Source organism: Engystomops pustulosus, chromosome 2, assembly GCF_040894005.1.
Source record: "Engystomops pustulosus chromosome 2, aEngPut4.maternal, whole genome shotgun sequence".
NCBI classification, from domain to species: Eukaryota; Metazoa; Chordata; class Amphibia; order Anura; family Leptodactylidae; genus Engystomops; species Engystomops pustulosus.
The window spans coordinates 8,332,520-8,348,347 of NC_092412.1; positions in this window are offsets into that span (position 1 = coordinate 8,332,520).

Here is a 15,828-nt window from a genome sequence, read left to right on the forward strand (position 1 = left end):
CGGCAGTTGCATGCCCTAGGAGGCGCTGGACCAGAAGAGCCGCTGAAACGCTGACAGGCAAGTGAGGCTGCGACTGGCATGGAGGGGTGCACGGAGGCAAACAGGTGCACCTGTGACATGGGTTGCAGGGGCACCCTTGACAGTACCCCCCCTTCGGGCCTCCCATTCTTCTTGGCCTGAAAGAACTTCTGAAGAACAACGCAATCCAGAATGTTGTCTTCAGGCTCCCAGGATCTCTCTTATGTCCCAAACCCCTTCCAGCCGATGAGGAAGAACCGCTTCCCTCTAAAGATATTGGTGGAATCAGCCTCAGGAGAAGCAGCAGGTACTTGCCGTGAGAAGTGTTTCAGGATGACAGGCTTTAAAAGAGAGACATGGAAGGAGTTTGGGATCTGCATGGTGGGAGGAAGTCGAAGCTTATAAGCCACATGGTTAATGCGCTTCAGCACCTCAAATAGAACCAGGAAACTAGGACCAAGTTTGTAGCTGGGAATCTTCAGCCGGACATATCTGGAAGATAGCCACACCTAATCATCCGGGTAGAAGAATGGAGGAGACCTGCGTTTCTTGTCGGCCTGGGTATTGGTGCGGGCGGACGCCCGCAGTAGAGACTGACAAGTTTTCTCCCAGAAGGACTTGAGGCCTTGTACCAGCTCTTCCACAGAAGGAACATCAGAAGGCATGGACAGAGGGCGATATCATCCTGGGAAAGCTGGGTGTTTCTTTGTAATCGTTTTGCCTGCATTCTGCCCAGTCCCTCATTTGGTGCTGGTTATTGCAGTCTATCTGTGTATCTAGTGCTTTTGCTATTGCATTTCTTGCTATTCTGTGTGTTGACTTCTGCTTTGCCTACTGACCATTCTATTTGCTATTCGAATCTGTACCTTTGCCGCCATCTTGGTTTTGACCCGGTTTGTTTGACTCTGCCTGTCTGTCTGTATCTGTTGTTTGTCCCTCAGTATTGTTTATCTCCTAGTGACCCCCACCTTCCAGTCTGTCTTTTGTCGGTTACTGTTACCAATGTGAACACTGACCTATATCTGTATTCCTGTTACCTGTCCGCTCCAACATCCAGCAGCTGCCAGACAAAGTAGGTTTTCCTGTCACTTTGTAAAGTCACTCAGGGACTGTCAGGTTCCTGATAGTGGGTTCACACTTGTCAGGGCGGTTTATCTGCTTTACACAGGGCCTTAGCCCGCAGGAATGTCACAGGGTGAGTTCGCCACCACCTAACTAGTCTGACAGCTAGTGCCAAGCCTGGGTGTGGTTGTGCGGTTGCTGGACAGGTACTGACAAACGAACTTACAGAACTACTGTTACTTGTATTTTGTGTAACTATATATATCTCTACTTTATATATTGTTTTGTCTAGTGTGCCCTTAGGGCATAAAATTTAACCCGTGTTGCTCTTTTATCTAGATCCACAATGTCCGGAACATTGTGGTTTCCTTCACAAAGTCCATGGCTATGTGAGTCCACGAGCAGCTGGGCATAGGTAGTGGCAGGAGCAGACCTGCTGGCTTGGGATGTGATGTGCAGCAACTCACAAAGTCTCGTACATCCTTGACCAGACCTGGCCACCAGTAGAAACGAGAGATGAGAGTGACAGATCGCTGTATCCCACATGAGAGCATCGTCCCCAAAATAATATCCTCTTCCGTAGAGAAGGTCGGACAGGAGGAATCTGCCGTAGATCCACAGGAGCGGCGACAACAAGCCGTTCAGAAGGAACGATATGTTGAGGAGCTGGTTTTTCCCCAATTACATTGGAGGCCTCAGAGAGGGCATCCGCTTTGACATTCTTCTCTGCTGAACAGAAATGAATCAGGACGCCACTCTTCCAAGGAAAGCTTTATGGCAAGAAGCTCCCGATTACCTATGGAGTTGTTCCTCTCTGCGACTTAGAAGGTTGTTGAGAAGAAGCCACAAGTGAAAGTTCGGCCTTTGGGACCTTTCTGGATGAGAACGGCTCCAGCTCCAACCGAGGAGGCATCAACCTCAAGCAGGAACTGTTTCTCTGTATCATGCCAAGAGAACAGGAGCAGATGCAAAGGTAGACTGCAGCTTGGAGAAAGCTTCTTTAGCCACAGGAGGCCGAAGCTTAGGATTGGGTTTTTCTTGGTTTTTCTTGATCAGCACGCAATTGGAGATACAAGGGGGGAAAAGTGTGGTATGAACTGCCAGTAGTAATTAGTGAAGCCCAGGAATCTCTACATGGTCCCACTGGGCAGGGACACTGAAGAACTGCAGATAATTTTGTCCGCAGAGAACACTAGGATATCGTCTAGGTAAACCATGACACTGGTATTTAGCAAGTCTCTGAAAATGTTGTTGACGAACTCCAAGAACACAGCTGGTGCATTACAGAGTCCAAATGGCATGACGAGATACTGAAAGTGTCCATCACAAGTATTGAATGCGGTCTTCCATTCGTCGCCTTCGTGTATGCAGAAGCAGTTATATGCCCTACATAGGTCCAATTTGGTAAAGACCTTGGCTCCAATGTAGGCGGTCGAAGAGTTCCCTGACCAGAGGCAGTGGGTAGCAATTCCTCACGGTAATTTTGTTCAGACCACAATAGTGACAGTCGGTCGGACTGTGGTTTATACCACGACAGTGGGTACACCCGACTCTATGGAGGAGATGTGCCCTGCAGAAGCTCAATAGGGCAGACGTAGGGAAGGTGTGGTGGCAGAGTCTCTGCTTGCTTCTCTGAGAAGATGTCAGCAAAGTCAACAAAAGAATCAGGAAGACCCAGTAGAAGCTTTGAAGGACACTGAAGAAGACATGGTGGACACAGGATGAAGTGCCACTAGACAACGTTACTGGCATTCTGGTCCTCAACGAAGAACTTCCTCAGTCTGGCAGTTGAGCACGGGTGCGTGGTGCTGTAACCACGAAAGACGTAGACCAGGGTAGAACATACAATGACAGTCTCTCTTTGTGCAATGCCCCATCTTGCAGTACCGGACCAGGTCGCAGAGCATCTGCCGACTAATGGACCAAAGATGACCAGTGGTTTCTCAAGATGGACCACAGAAAGATGATGCTGGGAGATCAGGGCAGCAACCATGAAGTTTTCTGCAGAGTCGGAATCCAGGAAGGCAGAAGCTAAAAATTGGCTACCTTTCCCAGGGCTGAGTAGGACAGGGATATTCAGACGTGGGGAAACTTTGCTCTCCTAGAAACCCTAAGTTTGTCCATTTCCTAGATGCTATGGGTGAAATGGACAAATCCCTAGAAAGTGCTATGGGCTGGGACAACAGAGACACAGATTCTCCTGTCGACGTCGAGAGTGCTCTTGGGGTGTCAGACATCCACTATCCACCTGCATGGCCTCCTCTACAGCAGACAAGGAGGGAGATTGTGATAGTCTTTAGAAGACAGGGGCCAAACGGAGCAGTCAGTGGACCCTGGTCTGCGCTTGCTCCTCCAGATGCTCTGAGAAGCGCTTCCAAGTGGCCAGGGTGATGAGGTCCCGTTCATACAGAGCTTCTTTGACTCGACTAGCCAATCCTTTCTTGAAGGTGGTGACCAAGGCCATTTCGTTCCATGAAAGCTTGGAGGCAAGTGTGCGGAATTGAACCACATAGTTGCCAACTGAAAGTCCCCTTGACATAGATTCAGCAGGGCGGTTTCAGCAGAAGATGCCTCAGCAGATTCCTCGAAGACGGAACGGAATTATGCAAGGAAAATGGCAGGATTAGCTGTGACCGGGTCCTGTCCCAGAGAGGGGTAGCCCAGGCCAGGGCTTACCTGGAAAGTAAACTGACCACAAATGCCATCTTAGACCTTTTTGTGGCGAACTGAGTAGGCATCTGATGAATCCCCTGCACATATTTGGAGCGCATGGATAATTGCAGTCTGGATTCTGCAGAAGACTGTGTAGCCGCTACAGCGGAAGGTGCCACAGGAACTGGATGCTGCTGCTGGGTGGTCAATAATATTAAAAAATATTAAAAATAATATTTTTATTAATGACCTTGTAGTGGGTTTACACAGTCATGTTTCAACATTTGCAGATGATACTAAGCTGTGTAAAGTAATAAATACTGAGGTCGATAGTTTAGCATTACAGAGGGATTTGTGGAATCTTGAGGAGTTGGCAGAGAAATGGTTGATGAGGTTTAATGTAGATAAATGTAAAGTTATGAACTTGGGCCATGGAAACAAAAAGTATAATTATGTTCTAAACGGTCAATTACTTAGTAAAACTGAAGCTGAAAAGGACTTGGGGGTATTGGTGGATGGTAAACTTAATTTTAGTGACCAGAGCCAGGCAGCTGCTGCTAAAGCAAATAAAATAATGGGATGTATCAAGAGAGGAATAGATTCTCATGATAAAGACATAATTTTGCCCTTATACAAATCCCTGGTCAGACCACACATGGAATATTGTGTACAGTTTTGGGCACCAGTGTATAAAAAGGATATAGTAGAGCTGGAACGGGTGCAGAGGAGTGCAACCAGGATTATTAGGGGAATGGGGGAACTAGAATACACTGACAGATTACAAAATTTGGGATTATTCAGTTTAGAAAAAAGACGACTGAGGGGAGACCTCATTACAATGTACAAATACCTGAACGGACAGTACAAGGATCTCTCCAAAGATCTTTTCATACCTCGGCCTGTGACCAGGACAAGGGGGCATCCTCTACACCTAGAGGAGAGGCGATTCTACCATCACCATAGACAAAGGTTCTTTACTGTAAGAGCCGTGAGACTATGGAACTCTCTGCCGCAGGAGGTTGTTATGGAGGACTCTATGTACATGTTCAAGAGAGGCCTGGATGACTTTCTGGAGAGAAAAAATATCACGGGTTATGGGGATAAAACATTTATTTAATTCTTAAAGGTTGGACTTGATGGACTTGCGTCTTCTTCCAGCCTTATATACTATGATACTATACTATGATACCTTGAAATTACTGTCCCTGCATGGCAATCTGCTGGGACTGCTGAGCCACGATGGTGGTGAGGTCAGCCAGTTCGGGCAGTGAACTGGCTGGATCTTACTGTCAGGGTCAGAGTTGGTGGACCACTGAACCACCGCAAGAGATGACGTAAACTGACACCTGGGAGCGGAGCTGAACTGGCACCCGATATTCACCAGAGCCTGAGTCTAAGTTCTCTTCTGCCCAAGAAAATATTTTCTGAGAAATTGTCAGAAGTTCTATATTTGGGTCCCCCCTTGATGTCGGAGGTAGGCCACCGTGGTCATATTGTCTGAAAGCACTCTGATATTTTTGATTCGGAAGTTGTAAGATAGATTCTTCAGAGCCATTCAAACTGCTGACACACTGATATTTGAGGATGTCCTGTGCATTTCGGGGCTCCCGGAGCCCTGAAGGGGCCTGAGTGGAAGTACTGTGCACTATTATTGCTGACTTGCATCTGTTTGGACTCAGAGAAGAGGGAAGAGGTTCCACTTCACCCCTTTTTTGGAGATTTTCTGGATGAGTCAACCAGGAGAGAGAAGCTTTCACAGCTAAGGGAAGATTTTTTCTTAAGTCTAGGTGGTGAGGATTCTTGTCCCACACAGGACCGATGCCGGAAAGATCCTGGAATGGTTGGGTTACAAAAAAAGGCCTTTCTTCTGGTTGGGTTTGATTTCTGGAAAGCCTTTTTTCTTGTCAGTTGCTTTTTCCAATATTGCATCCCGTTTGGCCCCAAACATGAAGCCTCCTGAGAAGGGGAGATTACAAAGCTTTGTTTTTGATTTAGTATCGCTTCCCCCCTGTCTTAGCCACAGGACACTACATACAGAGTTGGAAAAGGCAGCTTCTTTAGTGGAAAATATTATGCTCTCTCCTGATGCATCCGCCAGGAATGCTGCAGCTGTACGAAGGAGCGGCATAGATCCCAGGATAACCGCTCTAGGGGTTCCCCCTTTCAGATGATCCTCAACTTCTCCTAACCAGAAGTATAGTGTTCTTGCTACAGAGGTAGCAGAGATGTTATTCTTCATGTATATTATGGATGATTCCCATAACTTCTTTAGGAGACTATCAGATTTCTTATCCAGAGGTTCCTTCAATTGAGTTTCATCCACAAATGGTAAATCTATTTACTTTACCACTCTTGTAACCTGTATATTGATTTTTGGTGGGGTGTCATATAAACTGGTGTTATTTTCTGGTTTCTGAATTTTTTGGGAATAAGTGTTCTTTTTTCAGACTCTTTCCATTAATTTGGTACCCCTCAGAATTCCTCAGCCATTATTGAGCAGTCAAACATAACACAAGGATTTGACTTTCATAAGTGACCCTAGAGCAGTGGTGGCGAACCTAAGGCACTGGTGCCAGAGGCGGCACTCTGAGCCCTCTCTGTGGGCACCCAGGCCATCGCCCCAGCATGAAGTTCACCAGACAGGACTCAAAGAATCTTCCTGCAGAATCTTCCTACAATGATAGGGGATTTGCCCTCCTCCTTTCAACTGCATTGGTGTCTTTAGGAGGCTGAACGATTGAAAGTTGTCAAAGAACAAGAAGAAATAAATTACTGCTTAACCCCTTAAGGACGGAGGGTTTTCCGGCTCTTTTCTCGCTCTCTAACTTAAAAAATCCATAACTTTTTCATTTTTCCGTGTACAGACCTGTGTGAGGGCTTATTTTGTGCGTAACAAATTTTACTTTCCCGTAATGTTATTTATTTTAACATGTCGTGTACTGCGAAGCTGAAAAAAAATTCCAAATGTGGAAAAATTGAAAAAAAACCGTCACGTTCTTGTGGGCTCAGTTTTTACGACTTTCACTCTTCGCTCCAAATAATACGCCTACTTTATTCTTTGGTTCGGTGCGATCGCGGTGATACCAAATTTATATAGGTTTTATTGTGTTTTAATACATTTTCAAAAATTAAACGAATGTGTACAAAAAAGAAAAAAAAATTTTTGCCATCTTCTGAAGCTAATAACTTTTTCATACTTTGGCGCACGGAGATGTGTGAGGGGTCATTTTTTGCGAAATGAGGCGACGTTTTCATTGCTACCATTTTGAGGTCTGTGCGACATTTTGATCATTTTTTATTTCATTTTTTATGTTATGTAAAAAGGTGTAAAAGTCGCATTTCGGACATTTGGGCGCCATTTCCCGCCTCAGAGGCCACCGCCGCCCGTAACCGTTTTAATATTTTGATAGATCGGGCATTTTGGGACGCGGCGATACCTAATATGTTTGTGATTTTTACTGTTTATTATGTTTTATATCCGTTCTAGGGAAAGGGGGGTGATTTGAACTTTTAATATTTTATTAATTTTTTTTATTTTTTAAACTTTTTTTTTTATTTTTTTTTTCACTATCTTTTAGACCATCTAGGGTACATTAACCCTAGATGGTCAGATCGCTCCTACCATATACTGCAATACTTCTGTATTGCAATATATGGCATTTTTGCAGCACATTCATTACAATGAGCCACTGGCTCATTGTAACGAATCTGCAGCTGCCAGATAGCTTCGTGTCAAAAGAAGACACGAGGCTACCATGGCAACCAATCGCCGCCCCCCGATGACGTTCGGGGGCGTGGCGATCGGAAAAAAGATGGCGGCGCCCGCGCGCCGCCGTCTTTTAAACGCCGCCGGCGACTTTGCCGGCGGCGTTGAAGGGGTTAATAGCCGCGATCGGTGCAAGCACCGACCGCGGTTATTAGCGGTGGGGGTTTTGTGCAATATGCAAAAACCCCCACCTTTGTATGAAGAGGACTCAGCCCGTGAGCCCTCTTCATACATCCCTTATACCTCTGCGCCGTAGAGCTACGGCGCAGAGCGTTAAGGGGTTAAATTGCTGCCCTGGCACTTTGCAATAAATAAGTGGCTTTTGGTTGAAGTTTGGCTCTAAAAGGTTCGCCATCACTGTCCTAGAGCATGACATGATAGACCTGCTTTAAATAGTCGCTCCACGCTCCAGGCTGTGGGAAGCAGTTCGGTCCACCGACAATTACGACTTCCGGAATGCTAGTGTCACTTTCGATAGCGTTGTACCTGGGCTTCAGAAAGATGGCGACCGTGACACTTCCGGTTTCATGGACATGACTCACCACATGGTGCTGGCTGGTGCAGCGGTGGATCCAGAATGAATCAGGAGGAAACCGCTACCAGAATATACAGGTAACTCCATTAACCCCATCAGGTTTAGTTATAAGAACCTATGTCAATATCCTCCCCGAAGGAGTGAGACTCTCACCATCCTGACCAGGAAGAGGGAGGGGAGGGGCCTTTGCTACTTCCTGTCCCTACAAAGGCTATGGAACAATCTCCAGTTGGGCTGTCATGGGTCGATGTGATGGAAAGTCAAGCTTGACGTTAAGGGCCTGACAAGGTAGTAAAAGAGGCGGGGTTTTCCTGGTATTCTGAAAAATGTATTTGCATATGTACAATGTCCCAGCATTCCCGGCAGCGCTCACCTCTCCGCTCAGCAGCTCAGTGATCCTGGAGGCAAGTTCTAGGATCTTCTGCTCATGTATCAGTGAATGAGGTGGAGGCTCGGTGATGGGGCTCTGGGTCCATCCTCCTGACACACGGGGGGTCACACACTCACCAGACGACTTCTTCACTACTGTGTAATCCTGTGTATGGGGAGACACTGATCACTACATAGATCCTAAGAATCCTTCACCTCTCCAGTCATTTCCCGCTGTTATTCCTAGAGATAAGAGCCGTGTCCTGGGAGACTCTCACCTCTCCGGTTATCAAGGAGATCATCTCCAGGGTGAGCTCCAGGATCCTGGCCGCCATCTGCTCTCTGTCCTTCTCCCGGATCCCTGGTGGATCATTGATGGAAAGGATCATCTTTAGGAGAAACCTCTGGGAGTCCTGGATCTATAGAACCTGAGGAAACATGACAAGAACTAAGAGCAAACTCTATATGAAGCAATTGTGTCCATGACATGTGTGATGTGCCAGATGGGGATTCTCCAGACACTGGAGGGGAGGTCACTGGACTGAGGGAGGAGTGATGGCGCTGGACTGTGCCGCTCCTCACTAATAGCAGATACTGGACCCCACATGGAGGGACCTGGGGCATGCTGGGATTTGTAGTCCCTCCATATAGTGTGTGTGCTCCTGGAGCATGCTGGGAGTTGTAGTCCCTCCATATAGTGTGTGTGCTCCTGGAGCATGCTGGGAGTTGTAGTTCCTCCATATAGTGTGTGTGCTCCTGGAGCATGCTGGGAGTTGTAGTCCCTCCATATAGAGTATGTGTGCTCCTGGAGCATGCTGGGAGTTGTAGTCCCTCCATATAGTGTGTGTGCTCCTGGAGCATGCTGGGAGTTGTAGTCCCATTATATAGTGTGTGTGTGCTCCTGGAGCATGCTGGGAGTTGTAGTCCCTCCATATAGTGTGTGTGCTCCTGGAGGATGCTGGGAGTTGTAGTCCCTCCTCTGGTCACTTACCTCTGGTCACTTGCAGAACACTCTCTACCTCACACACTTCTTCATACACTAGTCATGTGACCCGTGGAGTGTGATGTCACTGAAGGGGCGGGGCGTGTGTATATGTGTACAGAGGAGAAGCGCTGGATGAAGGACCTGTGATGATGTAATAGATCATGTGATCAGTGTGGGCGGGGCGCTGGTCATGAGGGGGAGAGTGCAGGGAGAGATGAAGAGGAGGGTGTAATGTCTTGCGCCTCCATTATTAATGCCCCCTCTATAGTTACCCCTCTCTTTTCCAATTATAATTCCCCATCTGCTTTGCTCCCCTCCATAATGTCCCTCTCTAGTTTTCTTGTGCAGGTCCGCCTCGTCTTTTTGAGAGGGGGAAACGCAGCGAAATACAAATGACCAGAGTGGGACTAAAAGGAAAAATCTCCCAATAAACTATTTAACCAGCGCTGGGCCATAGCAGAATACTCAGACGTGTGAGATTTTGCAAGTCTAGCTTTCAGGACCACACTAGTCAAGGAGGATGGTCTAGTGTTACACAAACATATTGGTGTTCTTGATATACAAGCGCTTATTGCGCCAGATATTGATCCAGCTCTGTTGTCCATTGCTGGAATCTCTAGTACTCCAGATAGTCTGGACGCCTTCTTATGTAACATACAGTTTAAGATGATGGACGCGGTCGGTGCCTTGTTATTTATGCTGTCCAAGGCAGAACAGGAGGGCAGCTTAGAGAATAACACTCAGAGGCTGCTAGCGTCTAAGATAGCGCTGCTAAAGGCCATAAGCAGAGCGGTTCTAATAGTGGCCCAAACCTTTAATTTTGTCACTAATATGAGAAAGCTCACTGCTGCTGGGATGCTAGACTTGGCCCCAAAAACACGAGTTTCCTAATTTGGAAACAGCTAACCTCTTTGGACCAGAGTTTATTCAGGTGGTAAAAGCGAGATATAGGGCTAGGAAATTGTTTGCAGATTTTAAAAAGTCCGCCCAAAATTTTAAACGTCCCCTTTGTACAAAGTGTCGGTCATACAAGTCCCAGGGACAGACCCGTGACTATTCCAAGGGACCTTACAAGGAGTCAGCCAAGGCAAGAGGCTCCTCATCAGCCAGAGGTAGTTCCTACAGACCCAGAACCTCCAGAAGTGGTCAATCAGGTAAATTGGAACACTGTTCATTCCACGGCATATTTGAGTGCCTGGGAGCAGTTCATTACAGATTGTTGGGTGTCGCAGATCATTAAACATGAAAAAATTTACCTTCCAGAGGAAAAAAACCCTGCTTTATCACAAGCAAAGAATTGAACGAGGAGCTGGATTCAGCATTAAAAGCAGGCCTCCCAAAGAGCAAAGCTCAGTTTGCAGGAATCTATGATCTGCAAACTGCATTTGTTCTATATGTTAAAGATATTACACTGGACTCAGACGCCATCTTACATATTGTCGGACATTTTAAAGATTCAGCATTATTTCACATAACTTTGTGTAGTGATAACTAAGTTTGGGTGTTTCCCTCCTGCAAACAAAGGCTTAGTGCTCGCTAGCACCACCTAGTGGAAGGTATCCAGGTGGACATCTGGACATTTGGTTTATGTGAAGTTTCAGTATTTGCATGTAGCCAATAGTATTACATTCTTTTGTGTGCTTATATCCAATAGTGTTACATTTCCTGGGTGAGAACACCCAATTATAGTTGCTGCTTTCCTAATTACACGCCTTATGTAAAGTGCCTTATAGTTTTCTATAAATGTCGGTCCCTCAATAAACTTATTAGTCTTGTTGCTAACTTCCTGCAAGGACAGGTCTTGTCTTTCCTTCAAGTTAGTCAATTCCAGCGCTGGACACAGACTCATTTAATTTGAAAGTCACCTTACAATGATTAGGGGTTTGAGCCCCAGATATAAATCTATAAGATTATAGAATAGGTCAGCCACCCAGCAACACTCCCCCCCCCCCCCCCCATCTCTTTAGAGGTTTTAAGGATCCTCATGTTGTCTCTTAGGAAACTAAAACTTTTGCAATTCTATTCCAATAGCATCGAAGACTCGGAAACCAACCACGTGACAGGATGCGACAGAAGTTAAGAAATAGCCTGGCGAGAACAGAATAGAAAGCTTCATCTATTCTGTTATTGGACTTATTTCAGTACCAGTTATCTGTTGTGTGATCACAAGTGGAAAGCTTGACAACTCACCAAAGATTTATATTCCATGACTTGATTATCTTGGTTTCTTTACAAATAAGTGTGACAGAAAGGAACAAACACATCTATGACTCTCATGACGGTACATGTTCCTAGGGAAGAAGTTAGGACTTTCAGTGCGCCAACAGAATCAGCAGGAGGCTGCTGCTGGCAACCATTAGCTGTTGCTGGGTGGCTGATCTTTTCCCTAGAACAAATGCAGATCATAGATTCCTGCAAACTGAGCTTGACTGGCCAATGCAGGTGATCAACATCCCAGGACCAATCAAATTGGTCCTGTGATGTCAGCGGTTAGGTGTCGCCTATAGCTAGCATAAGAGAGAGGAGCCCTTATAGGTACTATGCTTGATTGTGATTGGTTTATACTAATTTGGTCATGTATCCGTGGATTCGCAGAGAGGTACATAGAATAGACAGCTTATCATGTGATTTATATATACACGTTATATGTAAGTATTGTAATGTTCCCTCTTCTAGGCTGCTGAAAACAGTTTTTCTGTAACTCTGGTTGTAGTACATTAGTTCCCTGGTTTGTTAACTTATGTGTGGATGACGCTTATTTTCTACTTCCCTCATTAGGTGGACCACCTAATGCTCCATTCTCTTCTGCCTTGTGCTCTTTTGTTGCGCAGCTGCGCTGGTCTCCATGCAACACAAATTATGGGGCATGTCGTCGGTCGGTCCGACTGATTCGGACCAAGCGTCATATTTAACCTGCAAATTGTGTTGCACGCTGTATGTTAAAGATGCACCACAAAAAAGATGGTGAACTCAGTTGGACCAATGCGGGGAAGCTCCAGATTAATGATTTCTGGCGCACAATCTTAGTTAATCGCCATTAATCGCAACATTATACACTTTTAGTGCAGCTTCCGACATTCTAAGTAAATGTGCCCCCAGGTGTCAGAAGTGGGATTCCATCTGAGTCCAAGTACTCACATTTAAAGAAAGAAGTTATGTACATGACTCTCCCCATGTTGGTTTATGTACATGACTAGTTTTTGGCTCATTAAACCAAAAGAAACTGTTCATGCGAAGCAAGTTTCTGCAACTAAATCCAGCAAGATGGAAAGTTCAGGTGCCAGACCTAAAATCAGGTCACCTGCAGAGAAAGAGGAGGAATCAGAGGTCCAAGGAGCTGCGGCTTCATCAACTCCAGGTGTGACCGAAGTTCCTGAGAAAATTACCGACCTGATGAAATGATTCACTGTGCAGCAGATTGAAGTAGAAAAAAGGCAAATGGAGGAGATCAGGAGAAATAGGGAAGAATTGCAACGTCAGGATGAATGCTGGAAGGAACTGTTGCAGATATTAACATTGGAAGGGTAAGCTGTTTCACCTCCTCATCCTGCACCTGTGACCGTGTCTCCTTGGAAAGACCCTCATATGACAAAACTTACTCCACAAGATGATATTAGGGCATATTTTACGACATTCAAAAGAATTGCAAGCACATGTCAGTGACCTAAGGAACAAGGTCGGTAATAAGACTTGCCCTTCATCTTACTATAGCCACATGGACATACATGATGCTAATAACTAGGACATGGTTATAGAGACTATTTTGAAATGATATTACATCAGTGAGGAAACCTAGCGAGGAGACAGAGGTTCAGACAGCTCAAGTATTATCTCACTGATAATCCAGGAGAATTCTTTACCTGCCTGCAAGACTTGAAATGAATAAAACCAGAGACCAGAACCATTGATCAGATAATTAAGTTATTGTACTTGAACAGTTTCTACAAATTCTTCTGCTTGGGTTCAAAAATACAGACCCAAAAACTACCATCCACAGACAGACGGGCTGACTGAGCGGTAGAACTAAACCTTGAAGAAAATGCTTAGGAAATTTGTACACAATGACCCAAAACATTGGGACAAATGTTACTTTTTCTGTTACTCGCTTATCGTGAAGAACCACAAGAGTCTACTGGGTTTAGCCCATTTGAATTGTTATATGTGAAACGACCAGGGGGACTCTTGGATGTTATCAAAGAGGTTTGGGAAGATAAACCTGGTTTCATAAAAATTTCATAGAATATGTTTTAAAATGAGAGAGAGACTCAACAGTTGATGAAGGTAGCCCCTGATAATGTACATAAAGCCAAAAGTTACAAAGAGAAATGGTATGTTCAACATTTCATGGTGACAAGGTACTTCATTTGCTTCCTAGCCATGAATATAAGTTGTTGGCAAGATGGCAAGAGCCTTACAGACGAAATGCTAAGGGTGGGTGCACGTAGTGCACCAATTCACCACGAGCCAGGAGACAAAAAAGCGCAAGAGATTCAAGTGTATTTCTTATTAAACGAGAGCTAGGTCAAGAAGAATGGTTCTCACCTTGTTGAATAGCAAATTAGGCGTATAGCTGATCGGAGAAGGAAGCCGCTGCCAACGGGATACCAGGTCCGGACATATAGCAGATGACGGACTTGGCGGACAATGCGGAGAACCACGAGATGCTAGAGATATTATCCCGCTTCTGGAGGCGCTGCTACTGATGTAGAATGAGTGTATACACTCGGTACGATAAAAGACTTTTTTATTTAGAAACACTACGCGTTTCGGCCCCGGGCTGGGGCCTTCGTCAGGTGAAATAGTAACATACATTTCCAAGAAACAATAGGCATTTAAATATACAAAGGTTTGGCGTCACTGATGATGGTAATCGGAAGTGTCGTAAAAGACATTGATAAAGATTGATTGTAAAAAAATGTGTAAAAAATGAATGTAAAAAGACTTGTACATAAAATCAAATAAATATATTAATAAGAGATTAAGACGCATCATTACATTTACCTGCGGACGTGGGTGACAGAATTGAAAAAGGAATGTAGAAGCACGGGAGTGTGGCGCATGGAGGAAGGAGGCGGTGTGTATGAGGCGCACGGCTAGTGTGTCTCAACTGGGTGTGAAAGAACGGAGAGATCGCTAGATGTGTATTTGGGAACGTCTGCATAGCTAACTGTAGTGTCGGACGTGGAGGGTCCGGAGTGAACTGTTGTAGCGGTGTGAAGGTAAGTGGCGATGGATGGGCGAGAGTGACTAGTGGAAGGAGTGGGTGGTAAATATAAAACAGACCCAATAGGTTGTTACGTGGTGGGGAGGAAAAAATAGGGGAGAATATTGGGGATTGTATGAAAAAAAAGGATTATATATGTTCGATGACTTCATTGAATCCATCAGGTTGAAGACTTTTGATCTTGTAGATCCAGAACGATTCTCTTTTATTTAGTCTTTATGTCTGTTATTGAGATCTTCTGCAATCTGTTCTATCCCTATGAGTTTTAGCTGGTGAAAATTTTTATTGTGTGATAGGGTAAGGTGTTTTGATAGACTTTGTTGTAAAAAGCCTGACTTGGTTTTAAAACGATGACCATTCATGCGCATCCTTAGGGATTGGACGGTGCGACCTACATACTGGAGCCCGCATTCGCACGTGATCAGGTACACTACATACGAAGAGTCGCAGGTAATGTTTGGTTTGCATGGATGTGTTTCTCCGGTGCTTGTAGATTTAGAAGTCTGTTTTCCATTGTCGATTATATTACAGCATAGACATTTGGGTTTATTGCATTTGAACGAACCTGGGATTTTTTTGTGAGAGCTAGACAGGTTTGTGTATTGATTAGTGTTTTTTAGCTTGCTAGGAGCTAGTATGTTTTTAATTGACCTGGCCTTCCTATATGTGATACTAGGTTGAGGTGGAAGTTCTTTTTTGAGAATCGGGTCCTGTAGTAGAATGTGCCAGTTTTCTTGCAAAATTTTTCGTATGGCATGATGGCCTTTGTCAAAGGTGGTGACGAAATTATAGTTGAAACTGTTTGTGTCTGTCTTTTTTTGAAGGTGATTCAATTTCTTTTTTTCTTTGTTAAGTTGATAGGCTGTCTGGATAAGTTTTTTCGGAAATTTTTTCTCATTAAATTTCTTGGATATGATTTTTGCTTGTTCATGATAGTCCTTGTTTAGGGAGCAGCCATTTGCCATAGTGGGCACTTCTGTAGTCAAGATATCCATTGCTATCAACTTTTTTAAAATGATTTTTTGTAACAATGGTGCTCGAATTGTGGCTTATTTCTAGGTCTAAAAAAAACCATAAGGTCTTTGCTGATGTTCGCCGTAAAGTTGATACCCCAGTTATTTTGGTTTAGTTCTTTAATGAATATTTCTGCCTCCTGTATTGTACTTTTTGCGATCATGAAAATGTCGTCGATGTAGCGACGGTAGTATATAATATTT